Below are 19868 nucleotides of genomic sequence, written 5' to 3'. Positions count from 1 at the left end.
AAACAGGGTTGTTAAATACCGCCTTATGACATAGCAGAAAACAGTATGATTTGCTTATATCAACTCAGTAGATCTTTTAATTAAGTGCCCTATCAAACATTTCACGGAGCTGAACAGGTTAAGTAATGCTGTTGGAGTTGGACTGGCCTGTTTGCTGCTGTGGGTCTGGAGTATTCAGATTGAGATACACTGTTGAAGAGGCTGCTCTGACAGCACTGTGGTTGTCCAGACGGGTTGTGACTCTGTCCTTGGAGGTATTCAGTGCTTTGGTTGGACAAGGCCCTGTGCAACTGCATCTTATTTTCAAGTTAGCAAACCTGTTAATGGACCTGTTGGAGCGGGTCCAGAGGAGGGCCACAGAGGTGATCAGAAGGCTGGAGCACCTCTCCTACGAAGACAGGCTGAGAGGGTTGGGGTTGTTCAGCCTGGAGAAGAGAGGGCTCTGGGGAGACCTTATTGCAGCCTTACAGTAGCTGAAGGGGGAAGGGACCCCTACAGGAAAGAGGAGGAGGGACTCTCTATCAGAGAGTGTAGTGATAGGACGAGGGGTAACAGTTTTAAACTGAAAGAGGGGAGGTTTAGATTACATATTAGGAAGAAATTCCTTACTGTGAGCGTGGTGAGGCACTGGAACAGGTTGCCCAGGGAAGGTGTGGATGCCCCATCCCTGGAAGTGTTCAAGGCCAGGCTGGATGGGGCTTTGAGCAGCCTGGTCTAGTGGGAGGTGTCCCTGCCCATGGCAGGGGGCTTGGAACTGGATGAGCTTTAAGGTCCCTTTGAACTCTAACCATTCTATGATTCTGTGAAACAAGCTGTCTTACTTATGTCACAGATCTATGTAGCATCATTTCTCCCTGAGCTCACAGAGGACATTCAAACTGTCCTCATAATAACAAAAATCAAGTTGGATTTCATAATCCAGCGTTGTGGGCCTCTGGGCAGCATCACAGGAGAGAGCCTTCTCTCTCTGAAGTGTGGTACTCACATCTGCTGCCAGTGGTTTTTAACACAGACACGGTGCAGGTGGCAGTCTTGGCTTCAGAGCCTTTGTGCACGTTGGGATCTGCTCAGAACTCTAGGCTTTTTTTCCATCGCCACCTTCTGAAACAGCGTTAAAACCTGGGATGCACTAACAGTAACATGGCATCATATGATGAGCGTGTTGCTCAGAGGAGGAACACCAGAGGCAATTTCATGCTCCTTTGGTACCATGACGAGGGAATCCAGGACATAAACCTGATACACAGTAAGAACAGTCCTGCTGTCCAAAAGCCATCTCTGTGCTAGGATTTTGGGGTCTGAGAAGATTTCAGACAGTCTAGGTGAGGAAATGTTGCAACCCTAGCTTTGTGCTGCTTCCATATAGCATAAGAGCAAATGTACATAGTCTGTCTCAAAGAATGGTCATGGGTAAATAACTTTTGTTTCTGAGCCTGCAGCTGTTAGTAGACTGAATTAAAAAACTGGCTGCCAGATGCCTATCATTGCACCAAATAGAAATATAATGTTTCCTGTTCTAATAGGGACCTTGCAGTTATACCCGAATAGTAAAAGTAGATTCCTACTCTCGGAGTCATTTTCCAGGGGCACCACTCTGTTGACTTCTGCTTAAGGAATTACAGCATAACTCAGTTTCTGCTGTTGCTTATAGTTTCTGACCAGAAATCTACCAAAAAAATGTCTAGTTCATATTGTCAGTGTAAAGACAAGTTGTAATTTAAAGAATGTACAACATTTGCGTATAACGTTTTCCCACTTGTTTTATGTCTCTATCCAAGAGCATGGATTCCTGGTAAGAAAGTATGCAATAATTCTTTTAACAGCATCTATTATGAAATGTTTGGTAGATAAACACAATTTTTAAGGTCATGTTTTAAGACTTGGATTCTGTTTAATCTTTTGTTTAATCTGGGAGCAGTAATATATCATGTTGTCCAGGTGACTGAAGGTTAAGAGGACTGTTATTTTCCCTAGGTAGTTGTGATGGCTCACAAGGCAAAACAGTGATCTCCAGGAAGCAAGCAAGATAGCATCCAGACTGCTTGCAGTTAACCCACCTCTGCCTGAACTAGAACACTATTTATGAAAATTACATTGCAAAATTAAAGCATTAAGAGAGATCACTACTGGAAACTGTCCCTTCAGGGAAAGGTAAGACTTTGCATTAATTATCTAGTCATTACAGATTTACATGAGATTTTTCTCTTAGAATAATAGTGAATTTTATGTACGAATGTATTTATTGAATGTATTCTTCATTGAATATATGTGGCAACTATTATCCTTTCTTTAGTAAATAGTTAAAAGCCTTTTACATAGGTGAAAAATATAAAACATGCCTATTGGGATTTGGAAGCTCATGTATATGTAGTTCTTGCTGAAAAGGATTGCGTGCATGAATTTAAATATTTGGCAATGACAGGTTTTGGTTTCTTACAGCCTCACTTTAAATATGAATTACAAAGCTGTATTAAGACCATCACATGTGGCATGAGAGTGTGCGCGTACTTTACTACAAGTATTTATGGGCTCTCTGTCTTAATGTTAGTGAAAGCTGTCAAACCATTACCAGGAGCTAAAGAAACTGGTGGATTTTAACTAATCTGATACAGTGCAAGTGTTGAGTTAAACCCTTCCTGGGACTGAATTCCTTACAGAAAACAGTTGGCTATATTTGGTTTTGTAAATGCTGATACATGTTTGAAAACAGATGATTAAGCATTTTGCATGTGTGCTAAATAAGTGTCTCAAATATCTGCAATTGCTACCATGCATTTATATCCCAATGAACCAGGGGAAAAATAGGGAGCAACATGAGTAGAAATTCATCAGTGTCCTTCTCTTGAACAAAGCCAAACTTTTTTTTCCTACTAAAATACATTGGATGGGTTTTAACCTATCGTTATGAAGCTGTAGTTAGTCCTTCTGTCATATAAAAGTAAGATTTCTTAGAGTCAATTAATTTTGTCTTGTAATCGGCTGTAAGTCATAGCAAATTATATTGTTAGCAGTATTTCTCCTGGAGTACTGCCTTCTATAGTGCTCCCAATTTACTCCACTGAAGAGTAGTGCTTTTGCTTTTAAAGAGCAGTACTATAAAACTTCTTGAAAGGGCCACAGACTTTTCCATCTGAGTAGTTATTTTTATGTTCTTTGGTGGTTGCTTAAATACATATTTTTCTCTTTCAGCTTTTCTGGATGTTGGGATGATGGTTTTCAGTACATTGGGACAATTATTATAATACCATTTATTATTCAGTGCCTATTTTATTTTGATGTAGACATTTTTTTATCCAAGACAGTGCAGATCAAAACAAGTAGAAGGATTTATTTATGCTGTAGGGCACAGAGATCTGTAAATGCGTGATATGTATTCTAGACCTATATGACCATTATGAAGATGGTGATTTTTCATTGCCTGGAGATAAGCTGTTCTGTGCAGCAGGGCTGTGTACATGCATGCTGACATGAAAAGGGCTCCATATGGCTGAGTCTATAAGTTCAATTTGACTTCTGGTAGGGCTCTAGGACACTTCTCCGCACCAGCATGTGTGATTTCAACCTGGTATACCATCAGAACATACTGAAATTCCCGTGTCAGTCACTGAAAGATGTAAAGGAGATGTCTAACCCATATAAAATAATGCAGCCACAGTAGTCTACAGCATGGTCACTAGTGCTCCAGACACAAGATTGAGCACGTATTGTTACACCACGTGAGCCAGGAGGGAATGTGTGATGACTCTGGTCTGGAAAAGTACAACTGTATGTAATTACAGGCTCTAAGCTGGGAAATGAGAACGCCGTTTCCTAGACTACCTTGCAACTGTAATTCTAGGACCTCCCATGTCCCGGTTAAGCAAACTCAGAAAATACTGGATTTGACCACTTCTGGACTAGTTTGTCCATTTTACTGTGCCTTGGAACAACTGATAATACTCATACTTCTCCTTCACAAAGCAGTTTGAGAAGATACAACCTCTCAGCAGTTAAGCTAATGGCTTCTGAGTAAAAACAGTATCTCATGGCAGCATTCACTCCAGTGAATACAAATTTGGCATATTAGCAGGTGTCTTGTAAATGTCCTTGAACTCAGAGTTGGAATTACATGAATATGCAAACATATTCATGGACTTTTATTTTCCAAAAGGGAGATGAGACCTACCGACACGATGTGCTGTTGTGAAATCTCTTAACAGTTTAGAAAAAATCCCAGGGCATGGAGGGAATGATTTAGTTCCATTTAACTAGAACAGTGTTGGTTTTTAATTATACTGGTGGCATATCAGAAAAATTAGCAGTACTAAAGTCTGATGAAAGTGGGACCTATTATCTTTCCATAGGTTCTCTCAGGTTTTGGAGGATGTTGTTGCTGTCATCAGCGAGAGAATGCTAGGGGAGATCGTATCTGTTGCTACACATAAACATAACTGTCTTATTTCCTCTTATTTATTTTAATGCTGAACTATAAATTTATGGTCTTTATTTGATCTGATGATTTTTTAATAGTATATTTGTCACTCTCTAAATTGAACTCAGTAAGTTCTGTGCCTTTGGCTTTTGGAGCTAACAATGAAAACTGTCTGTTTAGACCCACCAAGACATGTGACAAGCTATCTGGCAGTAATCTAGGAATGCAAGTAAACGTGTTTAATTATGCACTTTGTTTACTAGATTAGAGTTTTTAAATTTTGCAAGGTGGAGGCCTCACAGGACATAAAAACTCAACCATTTAATTTTATTTTAGTGTTTCGACTTCATTTTTCAAAGTTTGAGAACCTCCATCATTTCTTTACTCAATTAATCATGAAGGTCCTAATGTTTACTTCAGTTCTGATAGCAAGCCTTGTTTATTGAGTGCCAAAGGAAAGTGCAGATCCCAGCAGCTATAAGTTCAGAAAGTTGTTCTCCATTTCAATCTCTCTTTTTTGGAGAAACTTAAGCCTGACTGTGTGGAAGAGTCCAATTCTATAATTGCCTCAACTATATACATATATACATGGATTATAACTATGTATATATATACATGGATTATAGTATTTTACAAGCTGGTGGTTGAGATATTGAAATAGTTTGGGAATGATGCCATAGAATCATAGAATGTGTTGGGTTGGAAGGGAACTTTAAAGGTTATCTAGTCCAACCCCCCTGCAGTAAGCAGGGACATCTTCAACTAGATCAGGTTGCTCAGAGCCTCATCAAGCCTGGCCTTGAATGTCTCCAGGGATGGGGCCTCCACCACCTCTCTGGGCAACCTGTGCCAGTGTCTCACCACCCTCATTGTGAAGAACTTCGTCCTAACGTCTAATCTAAACCTACCCTGCTCCAGTTTAAAATCATTGCCCCTCGTCCTATCGCTACATGCCCTTGCAAACAGCCCCTCCCCAGCTTTCCTGCAGGCCCCCTTCAGGTACTGGAAGGCTGCTATAAGGTCTCCCTGGAGCCTTCTCTTCTCCAGGCTGAACAACCCCAGCTCTCCCAGCCTGTCTTCACAGGAGAGGTGCTCCAGCCCTCTCATCACCTCCGTGGCCCTCCTCTGGACCCGCTCCAACAGGTCCATGTCCTTCTTGTGCTGAAGGCTCCAGATCTGGACACAGTACTCCAGGTGGGGTCTCATGAGGGCAGAGTAGAGGGGGAAAATACAGGGGAATAAATGAGAGCTAGGTGTCCAAGAATTGAGATGAAGCATGAATAGATCAGTAGTTTAAAAAGCAAAACAAGAAGAAGAAAAAAAAAACAGAAAAGGAAGAACTAAAAATAGATTTGTTTTGTTATTTTGGGGGACTTCCGCTGATTGCATGAAAATCACTGAACTTGAAAGGTCATACTGCCAATGCTCAGTACCTTTCAAACATTTGTTTTAATCTAGTGCAGAGATTCAAATGAAGACTGACACTTGGAATTTGGGGGAGGCAATATCTTTTTTTCCTAATTAAAAATATCAATGTTCTAGCGTGAAATCTGTTGTTCTAGGGAACAGATCAGCATCATCATCATGTTGTAGCCAACAGTGTTGATACTGACTTGTATAAGGTAATAACATTTTAGGGCTGATAAACATAATTTAATATTGCCTAAGAGTGGGTTTTGTTTTTCTTTTCATGTTAAAGTACTGTAGTTCTTCATGAAAGGACTTTGTCAATATTAATCCCAGTAGAGTTCTTCAGAATCTTTATAGCTATAAGATATGTGGGTGTTCAAATAATTTGGGGTTTGCTTGTACCTTTTTACTTCCTTAAAAAGGGGGGAGGGGGACATGAAAAATAAAAAGTGGGAGACCTGCATCTGGTATTAAAGAAAATATTTTTCTGTTTAGGAGTGTGCATAGCATGAAAGATACCACAAAATAGACAGCAATTGTTATTAAAACAGCAAATACTTCAAAAAAAATTGCAAGACGAACAACAAAATCACAGAAAGTATACTGTTATTTCCAAAGTAAATATTTTACCAAATAGATTTTTGATACAAGGAACAAGATGTACAAGGAACAGGATGTGATACATATCCAGTACAACATTTTAAACACAATTTAAACTTCCTGGCTTTTTGCTTGCTTATATTTACATAAAGCTTAAATGCTATTTTGCTTTGATTAAAACAGATAACATTTTCCCCATGTCGGTAGCTGATTTGTACGTGTTCCTCCATATAGTAAAATAAGGGAAAGGCTTTCATTCTCCATTCCCCCCTATAGAGAAATGAGCTAAAAAGTCCAAAGATACAGATATACTACTTTTTCTCTCAGTGCCGATGTGCTATTTTGGGATATGTGCTGACCTACTTTCTATGTTTCCAGAAAGCAAGCTGAAAAATTTTAGCTCAGGTTGCAGAAAGATTTGAATTTTTTTTTCAGTGGATTTTTGTACATCCTTTCACATAGATATGCACACACACACACACACACGCATTGGCTAATGTGGGGGTTGATCTATAGTAGCAAATCAACATTGCCAATTTTGGTACAATTTCCACAATAATAGCAGCAGAGATCTGCTGCTAGACACCTGCCTTTAGAGAATTTGACAGGAAGATGTTTCCAATCTAGTGGTGCCGTTATTCAGAGTTACATGAAAAGATAGAGAGCATTCAGTTCCCAATTTTGAATAAATTTGATACCTAAGTAGAAACATCCAAAGTTGCTGTAAGAATCTCATTATTATATTTTTTCCCAGTTTCTTCAGCATTATCTTAGAGACTGGAAGATAAAACCCCTTTGAATCATTTAGTTTGAGTCTGTGCATCTCTTTATTTAGCACTCTGACCATTAAACAACGTTCAGACCATTAGTTTGACATTCCCAATTAAAATAATGATACACAAAGCTTGGAAATTGTATGAACAAATTATGAGAGAACAAATAATGAGAGATGAAGACCTGCTCCTGCCCTCTGCTTAAGGGAGAAAAAATTCAGCTCCAGCAACACTGTGCTCACATGTGGGCTCTCCCCAGCAGAGCAGCTCTGCTGGTGGAAGAAAATCCTTTTCAGTTTATTGTGCTTCACTCACGACAAGCGTAGTGCAGAAGGTCTTGGTGTAGCATTCCTTTCATATAACCTGTATGGGCATATAAAGGTTGAGCATCTGTAAGTCTCGGTAAAAGTCTGCAGTTAGTTAAGGGGAAAAGACGACTTCCCCTATCCTCAGTTAGGGGAGATGAATTTGGCCTTGCAGAGGTACGTCTCTCTGTTAACTATAGATGGCTATTAGACTGTGGCAACTTAATGTTTGAATGTCTGCAGCCAGGTGAAAGAAATCCAGTCCCTTTTCTTTTTATATACCACAGCCAGAATAGGGGGTTTTGTTGATTTATCAGGACTAATGTACTGGGAAAGGCTGGGCAGTGTAAATGAGGCCTCAAAATATCATGAACTGGCAGGTCTGAATCTTCCTATGACTGACAGACAGCTTCTTACTTCTCTGGAAAGTGTTATGACCTACTTAAGCTAACCTGTGGATATATGTATATTTTTCTAAGGCATTTGATTTGATACTTCTTTTTTTTAAATTTACATTGTATAACAGAAAGACTACATATAGTACTTTTAAAAAATCTGTCTCTCAAATCTTCATTTATAGTTGATATTTGAGGTGAGCTGTAGCTCTGTGTGAGAGTTACGTAAAGAATCCTATAGACTCAAAGCTTTTTAGTAGTTGTTTTTTAAACATTTGGATGATGTAAAATTTTCACTTACTAAGCATCCTCTGCAGTCCTACTACTTTCCAAAGTGACCAAAATTGGTAGGATATCAGTAAATAATGAAGTCGAATCAGTATTACAGCGTGATAGTCATATGTGAACTGCCTAGTTAAGTGCTCCTGGTACAAAACACGTTTTTAATGCTGCTACATGGAAGGTAATACAAGCAGAGATTGTAGGGTTACAAATACAAAACTCTTCAGGGTAGTAACTTGAAGGAAAGCTGAGGAGAAATTTAAGAAGCTTGTTCAGCTTGGCTGTCAGTGTGATGCTAAAATATTGTGGTACTGAAGTATTGTCTCCCATGCCTTGATATTTCCACTTAACAATGAGGTATAAATAAAGGAGAGAGTTCAAAAAAGAGGCCTGTGGAATTTTTCAAGGTCTGAAGGGGAAAAAAACAACAAAACTTTTCTACTTTGAGGCCTCAAGAGTTCAGTCATGTAAATTTATGGAACAGAAATGTGCAAGATGAGTTGATCACCATCTACAAATTCTTCTCAAAGCAAGGAACTTCTCAGCTTTATAATAAAGGCACCTGGAAGTTGAAGCTGAACTAGCTCCATCCAAACCCAGATTTTCTCACAAGAAGGAAATATTAACATATGAAATAGATGAGTTGTAGCATCTCCTACTAGGGAAGGAGGAATATTCCTGTCATTGTGGAACAGAGGCTCCCAAAAGCTAACTTCAGCCTTGCCACTATTCAGTATAGTGAGTGGAGAGGCAGAGGTTATTCCCAGCCCTGAATCAATGGCTCTGTCCATTGGCTGTAGAAGAGGTATGGGAGACTAGGCTCCCAGGCTGAAATTAGGCTTTGTGATTTAATTCCTATGAGTCTCCAATACTTTCTAAAAGCCTATCTAATTAGCAGGTAAAACTGTGCAGCCTTCTGTATACACTTGGTCCAGATGACCCTCACTTATCTCTTTTGCATGTTCCTGTGTGCTGTATTCTTTCCCGTACAAGCAGAAGTGTCCCGCTTGTTGTAGTTGAGAAACTTATTTGGGAATCTCCTATCTGCTGAAATGTGATCTGAACTTCATCCATTTCGCCGTATGCTTCCAATCTGTGTAGGAATCAAGGAGATCTCAGGTTATTTAAGTCCCCTTCAGACCCCCTATTAGTTTCCACACTCCCCAAAAATATTTATTACATTTGCATATTCTGCTGAAAGAGCTGTTTCCCTAATACTCTGCTGTTTGGAGTCAAGACTTGGAAGGATAGCCCCAAATAATTTTCTCTATTGTCTAAGAAAGATGGAAGTGATATGACCAGCGGTGTAAAGCGCCATGAATAGGTCTGAGCCTTGCTATTGTACTTTTTCACTTCCATAGCTGAAAGTTGTTCTCAGATGCAGAGTCACTTTATCAGCTAAATTTATAGTGCTTACATGACAGTCGTGCTTAACTACAAAAAATGTAAGGGTAATGATTCCTAACACAAAGTGATTGAAGGACTTATCTTACTGATAGGTGTCTTCCTGAAACTAATTAATTTCTATAGTATTACCACTTTTTCTTGGATGTTTGCATAATTACAGAAGTGTTCAGGAATGTATTTTTCATCTTTGTCTGTCCTAGAGACTGGTAACAACTTGACTTCCCAGAGATAAGCCAGATCATGGTATTCTATGCTATCACAGGCATTAGTTCTTCAAATTCCTCCTGAAACTAATCTGAAATGTCAGGAAATTCTAGTTTATCCGAGCTATGTGAGGATACTGCAACAGGGCTGCAGAGTCTTTGTTTGAGTATCTTTGAATCTAGATTAATTTCAGGATTATCATCCTAAATCCTAAAAGCCCTAAATGGCCCACAGTCCAGCTGAAAAACTCATTGCTCCTCAATATTTTGCCACTCATCTTTATTTGGGGGCTATAAAGCCTGGAGATGAACTTGCAAGAATGAGGAGGACGATGCACCTCCCTGGACTGTGGAAGGAATTACTGGAAGAGTTCAGTGGGAGTCTCACTATGTTTGGGGAGTGTTGCAGGATTTATCTCCCTTGGCAAGCTTTTTTCTCTCTATCTAAGCTCTTAATTGACTTTGTGTGAAATAAATTCCCCAGTTCTGAAGTCCTGTGTAGAGATAACAGTAGAAGACAGTAAGGAGTGGAAGGGTGTTTCCTGTTCTTGAGAGCACTGTTATTTGTGTTGATGAATGTTCACAGTCAGTGGGCAAACAGGTGTCTTAAAATATGTGCTTGCTACACTGAGTGTCTGACAAACTAGGTTATTGCACAGTTTCATTTAACACTAACACTACGTTTTTCTCAGTTGTTTTCATACGTGTTACTAGTCAGAATAAGGTTGTGTCATCTTAGTTTAAAATTTAGCAGTTGCACAGCTGACACTCAGAAAATTCACTCTCCTTTCCTGTTCTGTTGTTGCAAAAGTGATCTTTATTTCTTATTTTCATTGCGTACAACAGTGTGTGTGGGTGGTGTGTGTGTATATATATATATATTTTTGGTGTTTATCTGGTGAGCCCTGGGCCGCTGCAGCTGTGTGCAAGGGACACGCTTTCAGCAATACAATCCCTAAAGGGCGCATCTGTTAAGCACATGATCTCTTTTGTCACTTTGCCTGTATTTTATGGCACTTGCAAAGGGGACACAACTACCCTCTTCTGCTAATACTGTTTTGAATACAGCTACTGTCATTCTCGCAGATTAGCTGTTGTCAAATTAGTCTAAATTGTAGTTAACTCAGGCCAGTACATAGTCACAGTGCAGCTCAGCCAAATTCTTAAATGTTTTTCTAATTCATTCTTGTTCTGCTTGTATTAATAATAGCTGTGTCCACTGAGGGTCCCAATCTGAATAACCACAGGGAAATTGAATAATCAGTATACATCTGTACAGTCTTATTAGCCACATTTAAAATATATATAAATATACATATATGTATATATAAAATGCACAGACACACTCCCATAAATCTAACATTGGTATTAAGGCTGTATAAATTGTGTCAGGTTTGTAGCAGTGTAATACCGCATGATGTTTTTCCAGTCCTGTCCGGGAGCAATGTTTCAGACATGATTTGGATGCCCTCTTGTCATGCAGCTAGTGCTTTAAAAAGTCAGAGGAAAATAATCAGTAGAACTGGGAGCTTTTAATGTAATTGTTTAAAAAGGTGATACTTTTTAACTAGTTAAGTTCTCATGCATCTTCAGGAAACAAGGTGGAGGAAAGAGAACCCCAAAATATCTCTGACTTCAAGTAAGTCTGTACAGGGAATCTTATTTTTCCTTTCATGTTTTGTGGGTTTTTTTTCCCCTTTTTCGGTCTTTAAGCACTTGGAATTTTTCACTTACCTTAAAGCTTGTGTTAGGGGTCAGCCCCTGCTTGTGCTTGCCAAGCAGTGCTTGCGCTCACTCGAGGCAGCACTGGCTGTTGGTTACTTGCCGTTGGCCACTGCTTCCTGTGGTTTGGGGACCCTGAGTGTCCTCACATCCTTTCTTTTTCGCTATTTTTTTACACATGCTGTCATCTTTTATCTCTGCATATGGAGGGGGAAAAAAAAAAAAAAAGAAAATTTACATTTAATATTCAGGTAGCTGTTCCTTTCCTTGCTTTCTGTCTTTCTTTCCATGACAGTGTAAGAGGAACTCCAGACTGTTTCTAAATCCACATTTATGAACTTGTGTAGAGAAACTTTCCCTCAGCCGCTCTCATTTTACCCAGGCAATGCTTTACTGGTGGGAAAGGGGGAGAAAAGAGGGGGACACAGAGAGAGAGAGGCTCTGTTTATTTGCAATACGGAATTCAAATTCAGGAGCACTGGCAAAGCGTGAGTAACCAGTTCATCTAATTCAGGTGCAGTTGGTGAGAGAGGTGACAGAACTCTGTACACAGAAAAATGCTTATTTTATGGAAAAAGTATCCTACTGTATTGCGGTGTTAGATGCAATAAGTGGGTCTTATTAATACTGTTCAAAATCAAAATAAGTGTTTATAATAAAGCTAGAGAAGTTTAATATTGTACAATTATACATGTACAAATCAGGCATGGGGTATTTTGTGTCTGTATCTGGAGGTTTTAAAGATACTTTACACATCCGTGCTTTATGACGCTGTAGCAATGTCATGTTGGTTCCTGTGTACCACTGAGTGCTGTAGCAGAATCTGAAACTCACGTCCCCAGGGTTGTGCCTCAGTCAGCCATTCAAAGTAGCTGGTAAGGATGTGTTCTGGTGTTTCTAGAGCTCTGGCCTCAAGTGGAAACCCTTCATTTTCTTATTGAGTGGTCTCATACTTGGGACAGTTTTATAAGTAGTTCTGAGGAAGCTGAAACACAGCCAAGGATACAGAGAGCAAACCGAGTACTTCGCTAATACTAGAGAGAGAATAAAATTAAGTCAAAGTGTATATAAATCTGTATGTTACACTTCCCATGAAAGGGGACGTGCTGAAAGCATGCCAGACAAATAACTTCAAACCTATTTCTGTGTGCCAAACATATATGTGCGTGATTCTGACCCCCCTGCGAGTGTGACAGCTAAGAAGGAGGATGTTTGCTGACTGAAGGAGATGGAATGCATTTGTCATCTTAGACAAAAATTTAAGATGCTTTCGTAAATACTGCTTCTGTCTCTGGGGAAAACCCAAGGATAGGCTCACACTTTGCAGTTTGTGTGCTCCTTTGGCCAATACTTTTGCTTTAATAGAAACCTTTATGATCACTAGATGAAGCTGAGAATCAGTTGAATAAAACTAGGTTATGTTTCTACCAGTGTTTGGGATCCGTCTATATTTATTGTATTGTTACTAAAACTCTAGAATTATCACAGCTAAATGTGGCTTTCCTATTCAGTGCAACATGCCATGCGTGAAAATGAAGTGGGCTTTTGGAGAGAATATGGAGAAGCTGGAAAGCGACAGACTCAGCATATAATCAAGCATACTCTGAGCTGATACTGAACAATAGAAATTTCTATGCTCCAATTCCTTTAATGGTAGTTATGAGCACACTTATTTCTGAAAACAATATGATTTGCACATCTGAATTTAGGTGTGGCATGAGTATACACAGAAGATCCATCTGCCTGGGGACTCAGGCAAAATAAAGGTACTTTACATATTTGTCTTAAATGAAAAACTAAGGTATAAGCTATCCCTGGCTGTTCAGACTGCTATACTTGTGAAAATGAGCAGGTGTCAGTGTTGAGGACCTAGGGAACAGTTTGCCCCGACGTAAGGGTACAGATGAAGCCTGTAGGAGCCTGGGCAGTAGTGCTTTCTGCTATTCTGGAACCCAGTCCCACTAGAGGCAACACAGTCCTCCCCCATTTGAGAAAGGAAGATCATGTTCTTGGGAGGCTCAAAAGATTTTTTTTTTTTTTTTTAATCCCAAAACCACAAGCAAGTTAGAGCACCTGGCCTGGATGACATGTGGGATCATGACAGCCGTGATTCAAAACTTAAATTGTGCTGGAGAGAAGGCGGTCTCAATCCCTAAGATTTGGGCACACAGATTTCACTTGGATCTGAAGTGGAAGTTGAATGATGTGAATTTCACCCTTAATTAGTAGCAGATGATACAAAATGTGTTACGTTATGTGGATGTAGAAGTAGTATCTAGACTCAGAACGGGAAACACCTATTAAAGAGTTAAATATTGTTACTGGATTCGAAGACTCGCTTTTTGTTTGTGTGGGTAATGACATAACGCTCACCAGGTACTCGCCCAGGGGGTTGAGATCACATCCTTGCATCAGGCTGTAACACACAGACTGTTAAGACCTAAGGCATGGATGTTCATGGAGGACGTGGTGGAAGTTAAGTGACCGTGCATTAAGGGGAGTATGACATTACAGGAAGGTGTGGAGGGTGGGAAAAGATGAGAAATGAAATCTTCACAAGGACTCAAGAGGACTGCAGAGCTGAATTTTCTCTCCTCCCTTCTTTTCAGTCTGGTACTTACTTCAAAGTGTTTTCTGAGACACTGTTCCTGTTTGGGTTTTTTTTCTTGCAATGTAGGAAAGACATGTGAAATCTGATTTAGGTCTGTCCTATTACATTGCATAGGACAGGTTTACTGAAGGGTGAGATAAGTTTAGGCGGCCTTTCTTGTTTCCTCTTCATTAACAGAATTTCATGTAATGCAAGCAGTCCAGAGTCTTGGGCAGGGAACTATTTCTGCCACAGGCCAGCCTGATCTATCTGTGTTGCATCTCATCCAGCATTGAATCAATGCAACTTTAATACAGTGGAATTTTAAAAAGTCTATATGTTATTAATAGGCCACAGACATATTTGCCTATCCATGAAAAGCAGAATTTTCATTATCCTTTAGTTTTCCTGACAAGGAAAGGAAGAAGACTGGATTTCCTAAATCTCTGTGATCACTTTGGGCAGTGGCCTCACTTAACAGCAAGTGTAGAATAAACTCTTTGTAATTGATGGAAACTTTCATTATACTGATCTTCTCTAAAAAGTACTTTGAAGCTCCAAACATTTTGAATGTTTTTCCTCTATATCTTTAACCCTTTTTTTACAGCAGATGAAATGCTTTCTTATTATCTCACAGATGTGTGCTAACACAACTTAATTTGTGTAAAATACTGAACACTCAGAAGTGGTTTTAAATAGAAAATTGCCTCTGAAATCTGTAACCTTCATATTCGTAACTTGCTCGCAGTATTCGCTTTCTACACAGAATGCAATAGAAAAATCAGGGTCATCTGCCAAGTTTTATTCAGGTCTAATGCTACACCCTACTAAATAAAATTCTTGCATGGCCTCTAGGTCTTTCTCTTAGCACTGTACCCAGAGCATTGGCCTAATGTCACGAATTGCAGTGGAATAATAGCAAGCATGATTTTGTAATTGTGAGTGTTACCGTCATGCGGGTTCTGGCAAATTCCAGCCTCAGCCTTTGATCTTTCGAAGATGCCCAGCCTCTGGGCTGCCGCTTGGGCAAAGCTGTGTGTCCTGACAGCTCTGAGGCCACCTGCGAGGAGCCCCGTTGGCCGCCTGGGTTCCTGCACTGTGCCTCTGCCGTGGTTTGGGCTACCTCAAACCAGGACAGCCTCTACACTGTACCCGTCCAGAAAACACTTTTTCCAGGGTTTGCACTGCATTTCTGTTGCAGAGGGATCAGCTTTCAAGTCCTCGTGAAGATAAGGCTGCGACAGCCATCATGTACAGCGTGAAGTGAAATTACTACAAATGTACATTAGCATATGAATTGTTCTGCTTATGAAATGCTGTGACATGAGTCAGCTTCCCCTCTAAATATGGGAAGCACGCATTATGGACCAAACAGTAAGGGACTAATATTATCTTAGAACAAGATTACAGCTTTAACCATATATTTTATTTGTTGTTAGCAAACAAGAATATGACTACAAATTAAAGGTACTTCTGTTCTTTCAGCTGAAAGATAATGCAGTTGAAACACTTGGCCAAATCTCCTGTCAATAACCATCTATAAAACTCAGCAGGCCAGCATAGAAGGCAACTCTGGAAAAGCTGTGCGCTCTTCATGTTTTATCTGTGTTTGAATGAGGAATTGTCTGGGTTGAAAGCTTCTGTGACTGTAATTCAATATTAAGTTATCTATTGCAAATTAAAACTGTAAATGTAGTGCATGATATGACTAGCATCTAATACTCTGATTTGGTTTGCTCTAAGGTCAGGTGTAGCTTGGCAACTAACTCCTAATTGCACTATTCGACGAGTCAAGCCTTTGCTGCAAAGATAGAAATTAATGTGAACCTAAAATGATCTCTGCTCTCTTTGAGAGTATGACAATGACTGGTTATTTGTTGACCTTTTCCTCTTATACCCACTTCTGAAAAGTGATGCTTGACTAAGGAGAGGTTTTTCTGGATGCTAAGGCTGTGTAAAATCCAGGCTCTTTGCTTATAACAGCATTAGACTGGAAGAAATGGGTTAATTCAAGCATAAAACATGTCAGATGTTCATATGTTATGGATTAAGACAACCAGGTTATTCCAGAAAATTAAACAAATCATTTTTGAGTAACAGTTGGAGGGTTTGAACACCTGTATATTTTCCTCAATTTTTGATTCCCTGTTTTCTCTTCTTGCATTGTTTAACTTTCCTATTTGAAATGCAAACCAAAAGAGGTTAGAGACTTCATAGCACATACACGTTTGCAGATGTGTGACTCATAGGGATGAGACCTAGGTAATAAGTGCTTACGGGAAAAAAAAGAAGAAAAATTTTTCTAAATGGGTACGTACTGTTAAACAGTCTCTTCTGAGCAAGCAGGTACCCAAGAATCCTCAACCTGGTTGTAATCACTCAACTTGATTTCTTTAAACACTTCTGACACCTGTAAAACCCACCCAAAATGCAGTAAGTAGTCTGAACATTGCCTTTGTATCCTTATTTTTACAAATATTTTAACAGGGGTAACCTGGCACAATGACTAAAAGAAATGATTCATATATCCCTGTCCTAGATGCCTACCCCTGTCTTTTTGTACTTTGCGGCAGCATGGCTAAAACCAAATAAACATACAAAAGGTTAACCTAGGCTTGTGCCATGGTTTGCTGTGCGGCCTCACGAAAGGGGCGCTAATGCAACAAGCGGGGAAGCTCCATGGGCCACAGGCAAGAAGGATGAAGCTTGCTTGCTGTATTGATTAAGTTGTGCTGGTTTAAAATGTTAGTAAAGCTCAAACTTTCTTTTCCTGACATTGTAGTTCCTCCAACATACGTGCCTAGAGGCCTCATCCTCCCTTGGAGGTAATTACGTACCGTTCTCCTCTGGTATGTGTGGCATGGTGGGAAGGTCCATGAATCAACGTACGCTGATGTGGACGTTACTTTATCAAACCAGACAGGAACTCATTGTATATTGTTGGGGGTTTTTTGTCCATAATACAGATTTTCTGAGCCAGCCTGCGCTGGCTGACACATTGAGAACACTTTTTAGGAAACCTTTTCTTATTTCTGCTGTTGATGAGCATGAATATTTCCTCAGCTGAACACAATAATGACAGCTCTAATGCAGTCATAATAACATATGAGTTACTGCACATGAAATACAACAAGATTTGCTGCTGTATTATTAAACAAAAAGTTAATGATAATTCCTCCTGTGAGAAAACTTATTTTTCTATGACCCGGACCATGCTAATTTTGCAGCCCTAAATATGTATTTTTGCAGTACAGTGTATAGTCCAAACACAAAGCAATTACCAAACATCAGTTTCCATTAGCTTTTATTTACCAAACTTTAATCGCAAGAAATAGTAATAGAAACTGCAGAGATTACAATTGGGTAGTCTGCTGGAGGCAAAGAATATGATGTTCTGATTTAGCCTTCCACCATGATGGATAAATCTGTAGTTCAGCTATGTAAATCAGGTGCTTTTTTTATTACACTGAACTTTCAAAATTGTAAGAAAGTGCTGGACTCCACAGAACCTACTAGAGAAGCCTGAAGCCTTATAAACCTTTGCCAGCCTGAAAACGTAGCCCAATTATAATTCCCGTGCTTTGCTTTTCATCATTTAAGCACTTTCATGATTCAGTTCTGAACTTAACACAATGATTACTTTCTTTTAGTCATCTCTTCTGAAGGATCTTGTTTAAATCTTTGGTGGGATAAATAAATAATTAGTCTTCTTTTATCTTGTATGCTCAAACAACTGTAATAGATTGATGACACTTTTTTTTTTTAGAAACCATGTTGATTAGTCCTCCTGTGTTGTAATCTTGGTGTTTTACTCATCTCTTAATTATCATTTTAATCACCCTTTCAGATAAAAGGCTTAATGAAGTGTAATTTCTTAAACTATGGTGTATCTTTGGGGGAAAAAAAAAAGTAAATATTTCATTCTCAATTCTGTTTTGTAATTTTCAAGATTTACTTACTTTTGCAAAACACTTCAACCATTTGATTCTTGATTTCCTTCTGGATTCCTTACATGCAATTGTGATTAATTTGCATGTAAGTTTACAAGTTTATATTTCCACACATCATGCTTGCATTTTTTGGGGGGTGGTTTTTGGTGGTTTTTTTCTGTTTTTATTTTCATCTATAAAGGTGCAAAGCTTCCATCTTTAAGTAGAAAATAGGAGGCCTAAGAGGGATGTTGTCACTGCAGCCTCAGCGGAGAAGAATCTCAAATTTTACCAAAAAGAAGAAAGAATTCTTTCTTCCCATGCTGAATCTTAAAACGATCTTTTTTTTTTTTTTTTTGAATGCTCAGTGCATCAACTTTATTTCTTTGGTCTTATAATTAAAAATCAGCTCTTCCAAGTGCCTTTTCCTCCCCCATTCCCAGTTTTGTTCTTCATATTGTGCTGTAGCTTATTCTGTGGTGGTCTCACTTGGGAATAGACTGTCAACTTTTTACACGTGCCCCTCAAAGATGAGAAAATTACCAACAGGGGATACATAAACTAAAAGAGTTAGGCTGCTAAAATGACAGTTAGGCACCTCATTCCAACAGCTTTCAGACACCACCAGGACCCTCAGCTTCTGTTCTATTGCTGCACATTCCTCTACCTGCTGATTTTCAGTTTTCAGACCACTTATTTACCTGTCTTGATTTTTAGGTCTAAATGAATTTTCAAAGTATGTCTTCTAGAGTGGATCCTACAAAAGGCAATTTAGTGATGAGATGTTCGGGGTTTTCATCTGTCCTCTTCCAGATTTCTATGTGAAGGCCGCTCAAGGGTAAACTGTTCTTAGACTCCTGTGTGCCACTGCTGGATCAGGGGCTTGTGCCCTTGACAGGTCTCCCCCCATCTAAAAGAGTGCGATCACTATCGCACCTTTGAGTATCCCAGCAGCGATTTCTCCTGTTGGAAATGTTCCACTTGGCATGAATATTCATTGGGCTGGAGAAGGTAAGACTGCATAGTGCAGCAATTGTATCACTCAGCTAGAATATGGGACAGTCACTTTCAAGTCACTCTTCTAATGAATATTTAATTATTTATAGGTGTCAGAGTGGTTTCAGCAGGAAAAGTTAAGAGCTGTTTCCAGAATATCCTGTAGCTTGGTGGTTAGGTCACTTACTGAAGATGTTGCAATTTTATATAAAGCTCCTGTCAAATTTCAGTTTAAAGCTCCTCAAATGTCAGTTCCTGCATTTAGTATTTGTTATTTCTCAGTCTTCACACATGGTTCAAATATATTAATAATTACTCAGATTTAAGCACTTTGTTTTGAAAAGCTTTTGATTCAGTTACTTTGGTTTAGTTGGACTATCAGGAATGGACTGAATAGTTTTATGTTGGTTCAGTCAAAACTGAAAAAGCAAGTGGAGCCGGAAGAGAAGGGGAAGCAAGGAAAGCTACTCTGACCTGTTTTTTTTATTAACTGGGAAAAAAAGAGGATGAGATACACAGATTCTACAAATTTGAAAGACATTAAAGAAGTATTTTGGCCTCTAATGATGAAGACCTGTGCCTAGAGGAATTTTTAAAAAGTACCTGAACAATTTAGACATACAGTTCCCTATGGTAATAACCTAATTCCCACCACCTAACCTATTTTGGAGTCCGGGGTGATTTTCAAAAGCTTATTTCTGAATCTAAACAGAGCTCACGATCCTTTGAATACTCAGCAAGACCAGAAAGAACCGATTTGCTATCTACAGTTAGTGTTCACTTGGTTTAAATCACTTTGGTTTAAATAATTAGTTGGTTCTGAATGCAAGGTATGATTTCTGGGT

At 39.2% G+C, this 19868-nt stretch overlaps 1 protein-coding gene across 4 annotated transcripts in view; it reads left to right on the top strand.

Annotated features, from left to right (window-relative positions):
* Positions 1-19868, top strand: part of FRY (FRY microtubule binding protein) — a 251577-nt gene that overhangs the window by 29996 nt on the left and 201713 nt on the right. For all 4 annotated transcript variants that reach the window (XM_074568017.1, XM_074568023.1, XM_074568003.1 and 1 more), the window contains exon 2: positions 1975-2151. The gene's annotated coding sequence lies outside the window, so the exon portion shown is untranslated. The remainder of the gene's footprint in view (positions 1-1974; positions 2152-19868) is intronic.

Source organism: Larus michahellis, chromosome 1 (genome assembly GCF_964199755.1).
Source record: "Larus michahellis chromosome 1, bLarMic1.1, whole genome shotgun sequence".
NCBI lineage: Eukaryota > Metazoa > Chordata > Aves > Charadriiformes > Laridae > Larus > Larus michahellis.
The sequence above is the reverse complement of the archived record's forward strand: the minus strand, read 5'-3'. Positions and strand labels throughout refer to the sequence as shown.